This window comes from Mustelus asterias, chromosome 14 (genome assembly GCF_964213995.1).
Source record: "Mustelus asterias chromosome 14, sMusAst1.hap1.1, whole genome shotgun sequence".
In the NCBI taxonomy this organism is placed as follows: domain Eukaryota; kingdom Metazoa; phylum Chordata; class Chondrichthyes; order Carcharhiniformes; family Triakidae; genus Mustelus; species Mustelus asterias.
In genome coordinates, this window is record NC_135814.1 from 67,659,069 (window position 1) to 67,674,016 (window position 14,948).

At 43.3% G+C, this 14,948-nt stretch overlaps 1 long non-coding RNA gene across 1 annotated transcript in view; it reads left to right on the forward strand.

Moving 5' to 3' along the window:
* Positions 1-8,919: 8,919 nt before the first annotated feature.
* The window catches only part of LOC144504064 (uncharacterized), a 45,071-nt gene continuing 39,042 nt past the window's right edge, over positions 8,920-14,948 (forward strand). The window contains exons 1-2 of the long non-coding RNA XR_013499576.1: positions 8,920-9,012; positions 13,815-13,904. This is a non-coding gene — a long non-coding RNA (uncharacterized LOC144504064). The remainder of the gene's footprint in view (positions 9,013-13,814; positions 13,905-14,948) is intronic.

A 14,948-nucleotide genomic window follows, 5' to 3' on the forward strand; every position in this document is an offset into this window, starting at 1 on the left:
CAGCAAGAAAGGAATATATCTGGCCAGCGGGACGCATTCTATCAGGCTGAGTAATGTGTAATGTTATTCCACATATAAAATCAATTGAAGCAAAGAACAGATATCACAGTTTAGTCTTTTTAGTTTAGAATCTAATGCTGGTAATATCAGAAATGCAGGCCCTGATATTTTTTCCAGGTTTCTCTCAGATCTCTTGCCATAACCATTTTCAATCTTTTACATCACTTCTCTGGGGGCCACTGATCTCCAACCAATGTAACAGTGATGTATAACCCAAATGACACTTGAATAGTATTCAGAATACAAGCATGAGAAAATTGTAATCAGGTGCCAATAAGTGAAACATTTTTCATTATCCGAGTATCTAACTCCAAACCTTAGGGTCAACCATAGCCTGATTTTCAGCTACGTCTATCCCTCCAGAATACTGGCACCTGATCCTATTCCTTGAAGAAACAACAGGGTTGCTGAAATTTGAAGAATGCCCTTAATTTCTGCCAATATTCTCTACATAACTGCAGCAGCCTGCCACTCGCAGTATTAGAGCTCTCGTCTTGTCAACCTGCCTCAGCAATCTAAAGTACTGTCTGTGCAAGGAGCTGAACTAAACTGTTCGCAATACTCAAGTATTTTGATTTTGCCACATTGATGCAGAGCCAAATACCTCAGAGCATCAATCATGAATGTTCCCCATTAATTCAGGTCCCATAGAACCATAGAAAAGTTACAGCACAGAAGGAGACCATTTGGCCCATCTTGTCCTTGCCAGGCTGAGGACATCCAGATGCCCCTTCTAATCCCACCTTCCTGCACCCGACCTATAGATTGCAGCACTTAAGGTGCAGATCCAAGTCCTTTTTTAAAAAGCATATGATTTCTGCCTCCACCACCAACTCAGGCAGAAAATTCCAGACTCCCACCACCCTTTGCATAAAAAGTTCTTCCTCATGACCCTCTACACCTATGATACTTATCTTGAATCTGTGTCCTGATTCCAGAATTCTCCACCAAGCGAAACAATTTTATCCTGTACACTATTCCACTCAAAATTTTGTACATCTTTATCAAGTCACCCCCTCAGCCGCCTTTGTTCCAAGGAAAATAATTCCAACCTACCCAATCAGTCCTCGTAGCTACATTTTCCGAGCCATGGCAACAGTCTTGTAAACCTCCTCTGTGCTCTCTCCAGAGCAATTACATCCTTCCTGTAATATGGTGACCAGAATTGCACAAAATACTTCTGTTGTGGCCTCACCAGTGTTTTATGCAATTCCAACATTATATTGTTACTTTTGTATTCTGTACCTATGTGGATGGCATGGTGTGTAGTGAGGAATTTAGATTCGATGGCTGGATTTCTTCAGAAAACCTAAAGCGTAATTCTACATGCGACTTTCGCAAAGATAAAATGATTCAGTTTATTAAGTGTAATAAATTTATTTTAAAACATAGAAAAGTCAAACATGACACACAATAGATAAAACAGTTACTCGGGCCGAAGGAAGACCTCAGATATGTCTAATGGCACAACTGTACCACAGAACTTTCTCAGAAGATCCCGCTTTTCATGCCAAAAAGTTAATTAATTTTACACTTTTGTTATCAATAGTTCAGCCCAATAATTAGCTTATTATGATTTCATTTATTATTCAGCATGTCAATCTAATCATGACAGTATTCTAAATCGAATTACAATCTGGTACCTTAAATAAAGTTATTCTATTAGTCCCTTCTGATCAGCAGAAGTTCGCCTCTTGACATAGATTGTTTTCTTGTTGCCATGGCATTGAAGAAACCTTATGTTGCGTAAGTCAGCACTGGCTAGACGCCAAGACCTGGTGCAACACCAAATGAGGGCCCATAACTTGACCTTCCTCCAGGCCTAAGCAAGCGAATCTTTTACATTGTAATGTAAAATGTTCCTACCATTTGATATATCAATAAGTTTGCCTGCATCCTTTTTCTTCTGAATGCAAAATTACACCAATTATAACAGTTTTGTTGCTGAATGATGTCTTCTGATCACTGATGCTGACTGCAAGCTGTCAGGCAGACAATCTCCATGGCGTCGAGGTCCCGATCTGTCCACGTTCCCGGGAGCTGTGTGGTAACTCTAACAGTGCGGGGCACAGTCTACGAGAACTTCAGGCTCCTCGTGCTACCGCACCTTTGCGCTCCGGTACTCCTGGGGCTAGACTTTATGGTCCACCTGAGGAGTGTGACCCTGCAGTACGATGGGCCACTCCCTCCACTTTCAGTGGGAGAACTGCAGCCTCCAAATTGTCCAGTGCACTCCACATGCAGCCTCTCAACACTCAAAATTACCCCGCCTTCCCTATTCAAAAATCTCGTGTCAGGCTACAAGCCCATCGCGAGTAAAAGCAGGCGTTACAGAGCTGAGGATCGGATCTTTATTAGATCTGAGGTTCAGCGGCTCCTCAGGGAAGGGGTCATTCAACCTAGCACTAGCCCATGGAGAGCACAAGTCGTGGTGGTCAAGACTGGAGACAAGCCCCGGATGGTCATAGACTATAGTCAGACCATTAATAGGTTCCCGCAGCTGGACGCGTATCCTCTCCCGCGCATATCTGACATGGTCAACCAGATTGCGCAGTACCGGGTGTTCTCCACCATCGACTTGAAGTCAGCCTACCACCAGCTCCCCATTCGCCCAGAGGACCGCAAATACACGGCCTTTGAGGCGGATGGCCGTCTCTACCACTTTTTAAGAGTCCCTTTCGGTGTCACTAATGGGGTCTCGGTCTTCCAGCGTGAGATGGACCGAATGGTGGACCAAAACGGGCTACGGGCTACCTTCCCGTACCTGGACAACGTCACTATCTGCCGCCATGACCAGCAGGACCACAACGCCAACCTCCAGAAGTTTTTACGCACTGCGGCTCTCCTGAACCTGACCTATAACAAGGAGAAGTGCGTATTCAGCAAGCACCGCCTAGCAATCCTCGGATACGTGGTGGAGAACGGGGTCATCGGCCCCGATCCAGACCGTATGCGTCCCCTCCTTGAACCTCCCCTACCCACTAGCATCAAAGCACTGAGAAGATGCTTAGGCTTCTTCTCGTACTATGCACAGTGGGTCCCCAATTACGCGGACAAAGCCCGTCCGCTCATAAAATCTACCTCTTTTCCCCTGACCCGTCCGGGGAAGCTCAATGAGCCCTCAGATGCCCTGTTGCATGGAACATGTGCCAGTGTGCAGGAGGACCGGTTACAGGCCCTCCACAATGATCTCTGCCATCCGGGGATCACTCGGTTTTTCCATTTTGTAAAGGCTCGAAATCTGCCCTACTCCATAGAGGATGTCAGGTCGATAACTCGAAGCTGCCAGGTATGTGCAGAGTGCAAGCCGCACTTCTACCGGCCTGACAGGGCACACCTCATTAAAGCCACTCGCCCTTTTGAACGACTGAGTGTCGACTTCAAGGGGCCCCTCCCTTCGACGGATCGGAACGTGTATTTCCTCAATGTTGTTGACGAATACCCCCGATTCCCCTTTGCCATTCCCTGCTCTGACATGTCCTCTGCCACGGTCATCAAGGCCCTGCGGAGTCTTTTCACCCTGTTTGGTTACCCCAGTTATATCCACAGTGATAGGGGTTCGTCGTTTATGAGCGACGACTTGAGACAATACCTGCTCTCTAAGGGAATTGCCTCAAGTAGGACTACGAGTTACAACCCCAGGGGTAACGGACAGGTCGAGAGAGAAAACGCTACAGTCTGGAAGGCTGTTTTACTAGCGCTACGGTCTAGGGGTCTTCCAGTCACCCGTTGGCAAGAGGTACTTCCTGATGCGCTCCATTCGATCCGGTTCCTCCTATTCCGGCAACCAACACTACCTTACATGAGCGGATGTTTGTCTTCCCTAGGAAGTCTTCCTCTGGGACCTCACTGCCGTCTTGTTTGACGTGCTCAGGACCTGTTCTCCTGATGTCAGGGCCCGCAAGTCCGACCCTTTGGTTGAACAGGTCCATCTCCTCCACGCCAACCCTCAATATGCCTATGTGGCATATCCTGACGGGCGAGAGGACACGGTCTCTATCAGAGATCTGGCGCCTGCAGGGGACCTGGAAACCCCCGTCACTCCCGCACCCCTGGTTAGGGTTCCTTTGCCCATTCTCTCCCCTCCTGACACGGCGCGGGCAGCATCGGGACCTCAACTTGATCCTCTTACTCCCGTGTGCAGCTTGCCTGAATCCAGGCGATTGTCGCCATCTCGAGGTCGGCGGTCGGGAGAGGAACTGGAGGAGTCTGTGGACACCACCTCGGAGAGAGGGTCGTCACCACGGTCACCAGAACCAGCACTGGCGCCGGTACTGCAGAGGTCGCAGAGACGGTGCGGACCTCCGGTTCGGCTGAACTTGTGAACATGTGGACAGTTCTTATTGTTTTTTTTTACCCCACCTGTCTTTGTTTTTAAAGGAGGGGTGAATGTGGTGAACCATAGATGGTTACCACTATGGGTACTTGTATCTATGTTACTCTCGTTGCTGTTGGGGTTAGGGTTTGGGTGTTCCACCTGTTATTACTGTTTATGTGGTACACTCCGTTCAGCTCCGCCCAGGACTCCGCCTTCTTATAGGAGTATAAAGATCACTGCTACTTCCTAGTAGTCTTTAGTCTGGGATAATATTGTTGAGTAGTGTGCTCCCATTTGTAATGAATAAAAGCCTTAATTCCCGGGTACGTTCTAGCCTCCCGTGTGAATCAATCGCGCATCAGGTGAATAGTCTGATCTGTCTACTGAGAGGTTTTGTGCAGAAGCAGCCACTAATTGCCAACTCCAGGGGATGTAGCGCTCAGCAGAGCACCACAGACAGCAGAATCCATAACTGCTGCAGACCATCTTATCAGGAGGTCAGGGAGGTAGGATGATTAAAGACTGGAGACATGGCCAGGAAAGAGTCCATCCAGCAACTGCTGTCAACAGTTGGCAAAGGCTGAAAAAGTTTTTTTTCACTGTTAAATTCATCTTTTTGAGCTGGGAGTTCATTTTCACCCATAAACCACAGCTTTCAGGGTAGAGCTTCTGGGAAACCTGGCAGGCAGCTCAAAAATGTCCCCACTACAGTTGATGGTGGTGCAATTGATGTGAATATTTACATATTGTTTTCTTGTGTTTAAGGGAAATATTTACACTTTCAACTGCATGTAATCAGTAAGACTGGTGGGAATGCAACTCAGATGCTGAGAGAGCAGGATAATTACTCATTTTAGCCTTGCAAGTGGTTGTGTTAAGTAGAGTTAATGGACTTTTGTTTACTTAAGTTCCCCTTGGATTTCTGATCAGAGTATTTGACAGATTCATGCAATTATGTTGTTTGTATGCAGTCATGGATCTGCAGCAGAGAGAAACAGCTTTTTCAGAAAGCAGTTAGTTCGTAGTAGAAGTCTGGTTGAAGATAGAAAGATTTTGCAGATTTCTGGAACTCTATGTCCCTCTGAGAGTCTACACTCATTATAGCAAGTGGCATTTAAGTCTGTAAGAGGAACGTTGCTTATCTGGAACTGAAAAGTGTTGTTAGAAAGATGTGTCCTGTTCATTTTTAAATATTGTTTAATCGTTAATGGTTAAGTTGCTTCATTTGTTAGAGTTATGTTTAAACTGTGTAGTTTGTTTTACTATAAAGGATATCTACTTTGTCAGTGGAATCATTCCTGGAAGGAAGTATACTCTCTTCACGTTTATGCCAAAATAGAAAAATTGCCAGGGTCTCATCTGGCTTCATAATTAACCTTGGGGTTCTGGTCTGGGTCCCTAACATAGTCAAACAAAAAGCTGTGGCCAGTGAAGGTACTGCAAGTTAGGGAGCCACAAGAAATCAAGTTCCTTAGGTTATAATTTATATAGAAAAAGAAGTCCTCCATAGACTGAAGAACTCTGTAGAATCATAGAATCTTTACAGTGCAGAAGGAGGCCATTTGGCCCATCGAGTCTGCACCGACCACAATCTTACCCAGGCCCTAGCCCCATAGATGTTGACCTTAAAAATCCAAATAAAATATGTCAACACCTGAAGATCAATTATGAGTGAATCTCAGTTTCAGAATATATCACCGAGAATTCATAAGAATACAGCCAATGGAAGCATTTGATCCTTTATAAGTAGATGCAGAGACAAGGAGCTTGACTGCGACAACAGAACTACCTGACAGAATAGTCAAGCTCATAATAGCATCTACCCCCAGGAGCATTCTAACCCAAAGGTTACAGTTACTACTAAATGAACACAAGTACAAAGTCACACTACTGGATAAAAGCAAATTATTTCAGATGCGGGAATGTGAAACCAAAAGAGAAAATGCTGGAAAATCTTTAGCTTTGACAAAGTGTAATCTGGACTCAAAACGTCAGCTCTTTTCTCTCCTTATGGATGCTGCCAGACCTGTTGAGATTTTCCAGCATTTTCTCTTTTGTTTTACACTACTGGGTAGTCAGAGACAACAGGCAATGTGTAGTTAATCAGCCATTGTCACGATAGCCAATACAGGTAAGCCCCTCATAAGCAATGCAGATGGTGCAGCACCACACATTCACCCAAACATTTCCCTGCTTTTAGTGAGGCATGTAGCACTAGAGGACATTGGAAGGATCAATGCAGAAAGTGTAGGCCAGAACATGTAGTTTGGTATCATGGGGAATCGCAATCAGAGGCCACACACGTACAACATTCCAAACAACCAACGTTGTCCCAACAAGATCACAAAATGACAAACCAAGCTATACAGTCAGATGATGAGGATGAGCACTATATTGATACACAAAGTAATCTGACATTAAATGCAGTGAACAACAAAGATTGTTTGGCACAGTGGTACAACAGAAGCCTTTGCCACATTGCAGATTATCCGCCCACTGGTTCAGGATCAGCACACATTACATGCAAAGCTCAATACTGGTGCAGGTGCAAATATTCTTCCACTTTGGACACTGAAATGTAAATATCCACAGAACTGGCAAGTGATGGCTCAACCAATCACTGCCAAACTCATTGCATACAATGGATTGGAGATTTCATCCTTGGAATCCATTGCACTCAATTGTCACTACAACTACTTCCCCTGGTCATCCCAGATAACTTATGCAGCAGACACCATGGGTCCATTGCTCACAGGCTACTGGCATGCAGGGATCTAACTCTGGTTACTATCACAGCAGCAACAGTTCGATGATGAAAGCAAAAGAACACAAGGACAAACTGATCACCTCAGTAACTGGATTAATATCCTTATACCCAGACAGGTTCAACGGGATTGGAGGTTTGAAGGGTGAAGCAGTATTACATCTACATGCTGGTGCTACCAATCCGCTGTGAAAGTGTAGCGTTCACATCTAGAACAAGATGAAAGGGGAGAGGATGGAAAGGGTCCAAAAGTCCAGCAGCACACTGATTTGTGCAACTCCAACACATGGATTGTCTAGAAAGATGGTTCTGTACACATCTGTTTTGGCCCAGGGGATCTGAATGCAGCTGCAAAGCCATTCCCTCATAAAATTCCCACACTTGAGGAGCTGAACAGAAAGTTTGCGAACGCCAAATTTTAAACATGATGCTAGAAACAGTTACTGGTTGGTGCATTCCCACTGACTCTCTGAGCGCACCACCATTTAACTCACAATTGAGCTATGTTGACAGTGTGTGGGACTTCTGTCTGCCTTTGAAGGAAGTCCCACATTGGAGAGCTCTTCAACCTATCCAGGCACAGCGCTGCAGTGGCCAGAAGAGGTACTGCAGTGCTCTGCCTGGAATTAAGTTCTGGGACCTTTTTTAGGCTAAATCCGAGGGGCAGGAGGGTAGGGGATGCCCTGAGTGGGGGTCAGGAGAGGTGCAATCGCAGTGTCAAGGGATAGGCCAGAGAAGGAGGGATGGTCAGAGCTCACAGGTCAGGGAGGAGAGGGTTCCCCAAATCTGAAGTGACCTTGAGGCTCCCCCTTCACCTTTCCGCCCAAGATGGAGAATTGTTTCCTTTTCAGTTTCCTACCCTACTCGCACCTTCTTCCACTGGCCTGAAAATTGAAGCTAGGCAAGAAAAGGCCCTCAGGTGGCCACTTTAGAGCATTAATAGGTGAATGGGTGGATTTCCTGCCTGAGGCCCTGCTCCTTCTCCATGAAATTACATCTGGGTTGGGATGGGCAGGATCCCAGAGGGAGTCCCATAATTCCATCCATTCAATGCTATACTCCCCACCTCCCCCTCCCCCCACTGCCTCAGAATCCGTCTGGGGAGAGCATAAAATTCTGCCCTATATTTCCGAGGAATATAAACTGATTGCTTTGTGAATATTATGTGTTCAAACGCAACATCTTTTTTTGATGTAATGTAAATGGTTTTGATTCTTTTGGGATAAGACTTTAATTTTGGAAAAAGCTGGAAGTTGTGATGTACCAGTACCTTTAAGGGATCATGACTCAAGCTGTTGTCCATTACTATATACCATGAGACAGGATATGATGTATAATGCCAGCTCTTTGTAGACAGAGCACAACAGTTGTCCTACAGTTCAGTGAACTTATCCACTCAGTTACCATTGTCTGTATTTGATCTTGTCGTCAAATAAAAAACTCAAATTCTATAATTTTACCAATCTTTGCAATATAATTGGTTTGTTTGAGATAAACAGAAGAACAGAACAACTGGCAAGCAGAGTGACACCACACTACTGCCCAATCAGTCTGTAATCTGCATCAATATTGATCGCATACTGCAGGTGACAATGCAATCTTAACCTAACTGGTGAGTGCTGTGTAAGGGTGTTACACATTAATAGGCCAGTCAAATCCTGGAATCAAACCTTCACTCAAGATGCAGTGAAAATGACAGAAACTTTCTGTTGCCAGAGTCCTTCCAAACTAAAATCAGCAGGTTAATGGTTCATTGCTGATAAACCAAGATCAATGATGTCTTGTTTGATGCGTACATTAAATGGAAAGGTTTACCGGCTTTGCAGGGTCTAGGTTCCTTTTGGACAACTGAGATCAGAGAAGAAGGAAGGTAAGACTTGGTATAATAACTGGTAGCTTGGGGTTCTTCCTAGAGATTGCCTCATTGAAATACTGGAGAAGATTTTTTGAAGAAGAGTAAGAACATGAGGATGAGGAAAGAGTGAAGCGATCGCATATGGGCTCAATGTGTTTTCTTCTCTTCTTGAACAATTGGCATCCTTCCAATTGTGAGCGATGATGGGAAATAGCCTCAGAACTCTGATGAGGTCAGATGAGGACCGCAAATCTGTTGATGGCTGAACAAGCCAATTGTGGAGAGGCAAAGTCTGCTACAAGTCCCACACATTAAGTTGTCCCTTGTGTTGGTGCTGGATCATCTCTGCTGATGTCTTATTTGCAGAGCTGGTGTCTGCTTTCCGGCTGTTCCTGAATACTTAATAATAAAGACAGGTTCGAAAATTGGACATGCAACCTCATGTGATTAATTCACGGGTCATTCAATTATGGGTGTTTTAGAACTAAAAGGTGTGGTGAAGGTACCAGCAATCACAGCCTACCATACAATCTGAAAATAGCTAAAAAGCATTCCCTGCTAGACTTACGTATGAAGTTTGGTTAATGATTCACTGACATTTTTTTATGAGACACGTTTTATTGAACTTTTGTCCAGCTTCTCTGGGTAAGTATTCCCACATTAAGTATAAGGACAAAGGTTATTTACTGATGAGTTGCCTCACTACACCATAGAGAACACTTCTCCATGTCTTTGCACCATTTACTTTGAGCTGCCAATCATCATTACTAACTTTTGATTTACACTACTGTACTGTGCCTTCATTTTGCCCAGAAATTTCACGCCTCACAATTGCATTATTTATGCCAGTTAACTGGGTATTTTGCTAGTTGGACAGCAATTGCTGCAATTTCTTTCCAATAGCTACTTAATTGCCACTCTAGCTGACCCAAAATTGCTAAATAAAGCTGCATGTTCCTGAGAATGTATTAAGGAATAACGGAAAATTTGAGTTCCCTAGAGGCATTGCATTCCCCTTCCCAAGTTCAGAGGAAAATCATTCATTGCACCACACAAACCGCATAGTGAAATGCTTTTCAGTTTTTCTAGTTATTTATTTTTTCTCCTTCCTTTGTTATCTGATGCACATTGGTCCCGCTACCCTTCAGGGTGTTTTTGAAACAGGGTGAATGCCACGCTTGAGTTTTACCTGAAATGCATGTGGTATTGCATGCCTGTGATAGCAATCTGTAATGTAGTTTGTTTCTCTCTGTAAGGAGATTGTAGTGTAAGCATAACATTTAATTTAAAAATACATTTAGCTCCACACTACTTTGCTGCTAATCACATTTTAGAATGGTCATCCGATCAGAATGATTGGGTATGGTTGAAGTAAGCATATAAACCATTGCCATTCCTTACTAGTAATATGAAATGAGTCCCTTCTGCAAGGATAAAGCTCCAAATATCTTTAAAGGCACTTCAATCTTTAAAGTGATGGCCTGAAGAGGCCAACAAGTATAATATTTTAAGTATGATACTTAAATATTGCTTTGTCAACATTTTCAGCATTTTATTTAACTTTTCAATGACAGAACCTGTCAAGTAACTCTTCCCCGCAAAACAATTAAAAATTGCTACTGACTAGGTATGCCATATTTTAATACAACTGGTTTATTTGGTATCACGAGCATTCGGGGCGCTGCTCCTTCAGCAGGTGAGTCACTGACATCAGACCCTGACTCACAGTAGATAGTAATGGACAGCAGCTTGACGTATGCTCCCTGAAAGGTACTGATACATCACAACTTCCACCTTCTTCCAAAATTAAAGTCTTATCCCGAAAGAATCAAAACCACTCATCTGATGAAGGAGCAGCGCTCCGAAAGCTCATGATACCAAATAAACCAGTTGGACTTTAACTTGGTGTTGTGAGACTTCATATTATAATACAATTAGCCCCAATCAGTTGTGGGTGTGGGGGTGGGGGGGGGGGTGTGGGGGGTGTGGGGGGGGGGTGGTGGGTGTGGGGGGGTGGCGGGTGTGGGGGGGTGGTATGTGTGGGAGGGGTAGTGGGTTTTGGGGGGGTGGTGGGGGGGGGGGGGGGCGGGGAGAAGAAATAGCCCTTGATGTTGACTCTTTCATTATTGTCTAGCATCTGATATGAATTGCGATTTCTGTCTAACCATCTGTTATGCTCAATGTAATGGTTTTAGAAATGAATTACTTGAACATTTGAAAGTTGAAGTCAATTATAGTAGGAAATGTTTTTCATCTGTAAGTAATTATTGTATTATGATGCAGTCACTATTCAATGTGTTCTTAAGTTTTACCGTGTTCATCTGTATTAGCTTTATTAATAAATTACTGGTGCATTTTCAATCTGTGAACTATATTTATTCTTTATACTGTCATGGTTAGCTTTCTTTTGTGATTCCTTATTTAACTTTGCAATTAGAAGAACAGTATCTATATAAAGGTTATATTGTATTTTCATAACTCTTGTTCTTTATTAGTTCAAATTGAAAATCTTGGAACAACGACATTGTTTCTCAGTTGATTTTTACTGCATTCATATTGGGCCATAAGTTCCAGACTGCCCCGCATCAGATTATTGGGGTTACCACAATGATGTGCTGGGAATCCTTCTCGGATGTTCAAAGGTAAAGGTTTGTATGACAATTACCCTGCACTGGGAACCATCTGAAAATGCAATTTAAATCCCAAACTTCGGATGGTTCTGGCTGTGTGTTACACAAATAGTTACCTAGAAAAAGCTAGAAGAATTAAAACTTCTTCTAACTTCCAGCTAACTATTGTAAAGACACAATCAGCCTTCCAGCAGACTTCCCTCTGCCCCCCCCCCGCCCCCTCCCCCCCCGATAGTGGCACGGTGTCACAGCGGTTAGCACTGCTGCCTCATTGTGCCAGGGACTTGGGTTTGATTCCCGGCTTGGGTCACTGTCTGTGTGGTGTCTGCACATTCTCCCTGTTTCTCCGTGGGTTTCCTCCGGGTGCTCCGGTTTCCTCCCACAGTCTGAAAGATGTGCTGGTTAGGTGCATTGACCATGCTAAATTCTCCCTCAGTATACCCAAACAGGTGCTGGAGTGTGGCGACTATGGGATTTTCACAGTAACTTCATTACAAAGTTAATGTAAGCCTACTTATGAGACTAATAAATAAATTTAAACTTAACTTACGGGGACTGCTGCACTGCCTGGATCTCATCCGGCCTGAGTCAGAAGGTTGAGTAAGACAGGCGCAGAAGAAATTTCACATAAGTAATTGGGCATGGAGTGGCAATCTGATGCTGATTGCCACTCTGAGGAAGTTACGGCCAACATTGTATATATTTATACGACATGCAAACATTCCCTTATTATGTTTTCTCTTATTCATTTTAACTCAGTAAAAATCTTTAGTTTTAATACGTTATCGTCTGACTGAAAAAAAATCTTGAACTCTCATCATGGATAGGAAGCTGAACGAATGATGAGAATTAGCATAGATTGGAAGCCCTATACTACCAGCAGTTAAGTCTACATAGAGTGGTGCTATAACTTTGGCTTCCAACTATGTTGACTCCAGAATAAAAGTTGATGCGAACTCATTGTGTGGACAATTTTAACCAAAACCAACCACAGGGAAATTAATGGGATCAGGTGCAATGTTGGTTTTATATTCTGTCTTATTTTACTGTCCATTGAAGTCAGTGGAGTGTAAATCAGTATTTATCTGATTCTATTTGTTTTCCAGGAATTAGGTTAAAATGATCTCCAATTCCTCACATATTGAGGCACATAAAATTCATTCTATTCTGCAGTTTGACCTCAATTTCTCCTAAGTCTGGTGAACCTGCATAGTGAATAGTATTTGGTGCATCATGCTTGACAAAATTGCTATCCACTCTGGGCAAATCAGTTTGCATATGATGATCCCTGTATTCACCATGGGACTGAGTCCCACAGGAAACCAGACCAGTTCTGATAATAGTGTTTACATGGTGGTGCTCTGAGGCAACATTGTTCATTCTGCTTCACTCAAGCTATTCTCTGAAGATCCTGTTGTGTAATAGGAACAAAAATGTTATTAGCAAAATTACATTATCTCATCTTCTTGCATTGTATCACTTTGAATCCAGACAGTCACCTTCATTTATCTGGATAACTAGAGGCTTAATTGCAATGTTAAAAATTATAGGAAGGAAGTGATTGCACTGGAGGGGGTTCAGAGGAGATTTACCAGGATGCTGCCTGGGATGGAACATTGAAGTTATGAAGAGAGGTTGGAGAGGCTTGGGTTGTTTTCATTGAAGCAGAGAAGACTGAGGGATGGCCTGATCGAGATGTACAAGATTATGAGGGACATGGACAGATTGGATAAGGAGCAGCTGTTCCCCTTAGTTAAAATGTCAGTCACGAGGGGACATAGGTTCAAGGTGAGAGGTAGAATGTTTAGGGTGAGATGTGAGGAAAATCATTACCCAAAGGGTGGTGACAGTCTGGAATGCGTTGCCTGGGAGAATGGTGGAGGGAGGTTGCCTCACATCCTTTTAAAAAGTACCTGGATGAGCACTTGGCATATCATAACATTCAAGGCTAAGGGCCAAGCGCTGGTAAATGGGATTAGGTGGGAGGTCAGGTGTTTCTTACATGCTGGTGTGGACTTGATGGACCAAAGGGCCTCTTCTGCACTGTATGATTCTATGATCAGCAAAGCCATGAATAGAGAAACACTAACATAGTATTGCATCCACTGTAAGTGAAGGTGAGGCAGGTTGTATTATAAATACTATTCACCCACTTAAACTTTAGATGTTTTCTTCTTGCTGTTCCAGGATAAGACCTTTGGTCTGAAGAACAAGAAAAGAAAACAACAGAAATTTATCAAAACTGTCACAAATCAAGTCAAGATGTGCAGACAGGTGGTAAGCAGGTCCAGTAAATTAAATGTTGAAGGCCTGTAAGTTGTGGGACATGTGGTCATACAATGCAATCTCAGACAATCTTGGACAAAATCTTTCAAGTTTGTTTAAAAGGTTGCCGTGGGAAATGCTTTCTGCTTTTGTAACCCTTAAAAACCTTTTTAAAATTCATTTGTGGGACTGGGCATCACTGGCTGGCCAGCATTTATTGTCCATCCCCAATTGCCCTTGGAGGGCAGTTGAGAGTCAACCACATTGCTGTGGCTCTGAAGTCACATGAAGGCCAGACCAGATAAGGATGGCAGATTTCCTTCTCTAAAGGACATTACTGAACCAGATGGATTTCTCCAACAATTGAGAATGGTTTCATGGTCATCAGTAGAATCTTAATTCCAGATCTTTATCATTGAATTCAAATTACACCATCTGTCGTGGTAGGATTTAAACCCTGGTCCCCAGACCATTTGCTGAGTTTCTGAATTAATAGCCTAGTGATAATTCCACAAGGCCAACGCCTCCCCTAAACATATCAAATATATCAAAATAATACCTCCTGGTGAGCAAAGACATTGAGTTATACTCAAGTAAAAGAAATGTATAAGCCTACCATACCACAACCCAGGGTAAATTTTGCCAAGCCTCATATTTGGTTGGAAAATAAATGCAAGCAGGTTGTAAAGCAGGAAGTTAATTTGCTATTGCCTATTTTGCAATCATCACCAAAGATTAATTTAACCCCCAATAAAATAACTTGCACAGAAGATTGTATGCAAGGATTATACCAATATCTCCCAAAGGGGACAAAAGTTCAATCTTAATTTTTTGTCTTGATTGATGGGTCCTGGAGAGCAGACAAAATTAAGGAATACATTTGCCTTTATGTTCCTCCAGTTTATGAGCTAAATTATTTCATGTTTGCAAACTGGATAAAGTGAGCTGACTGATTGATTTTCTTGGTATAAGCTCCTTCCTGGCTTTTAGTGATGCTGATTTCTACTTTCCAGTAGGACTTCCATCTTTCCCTGAATCTCCTGCATCGGGACTTCC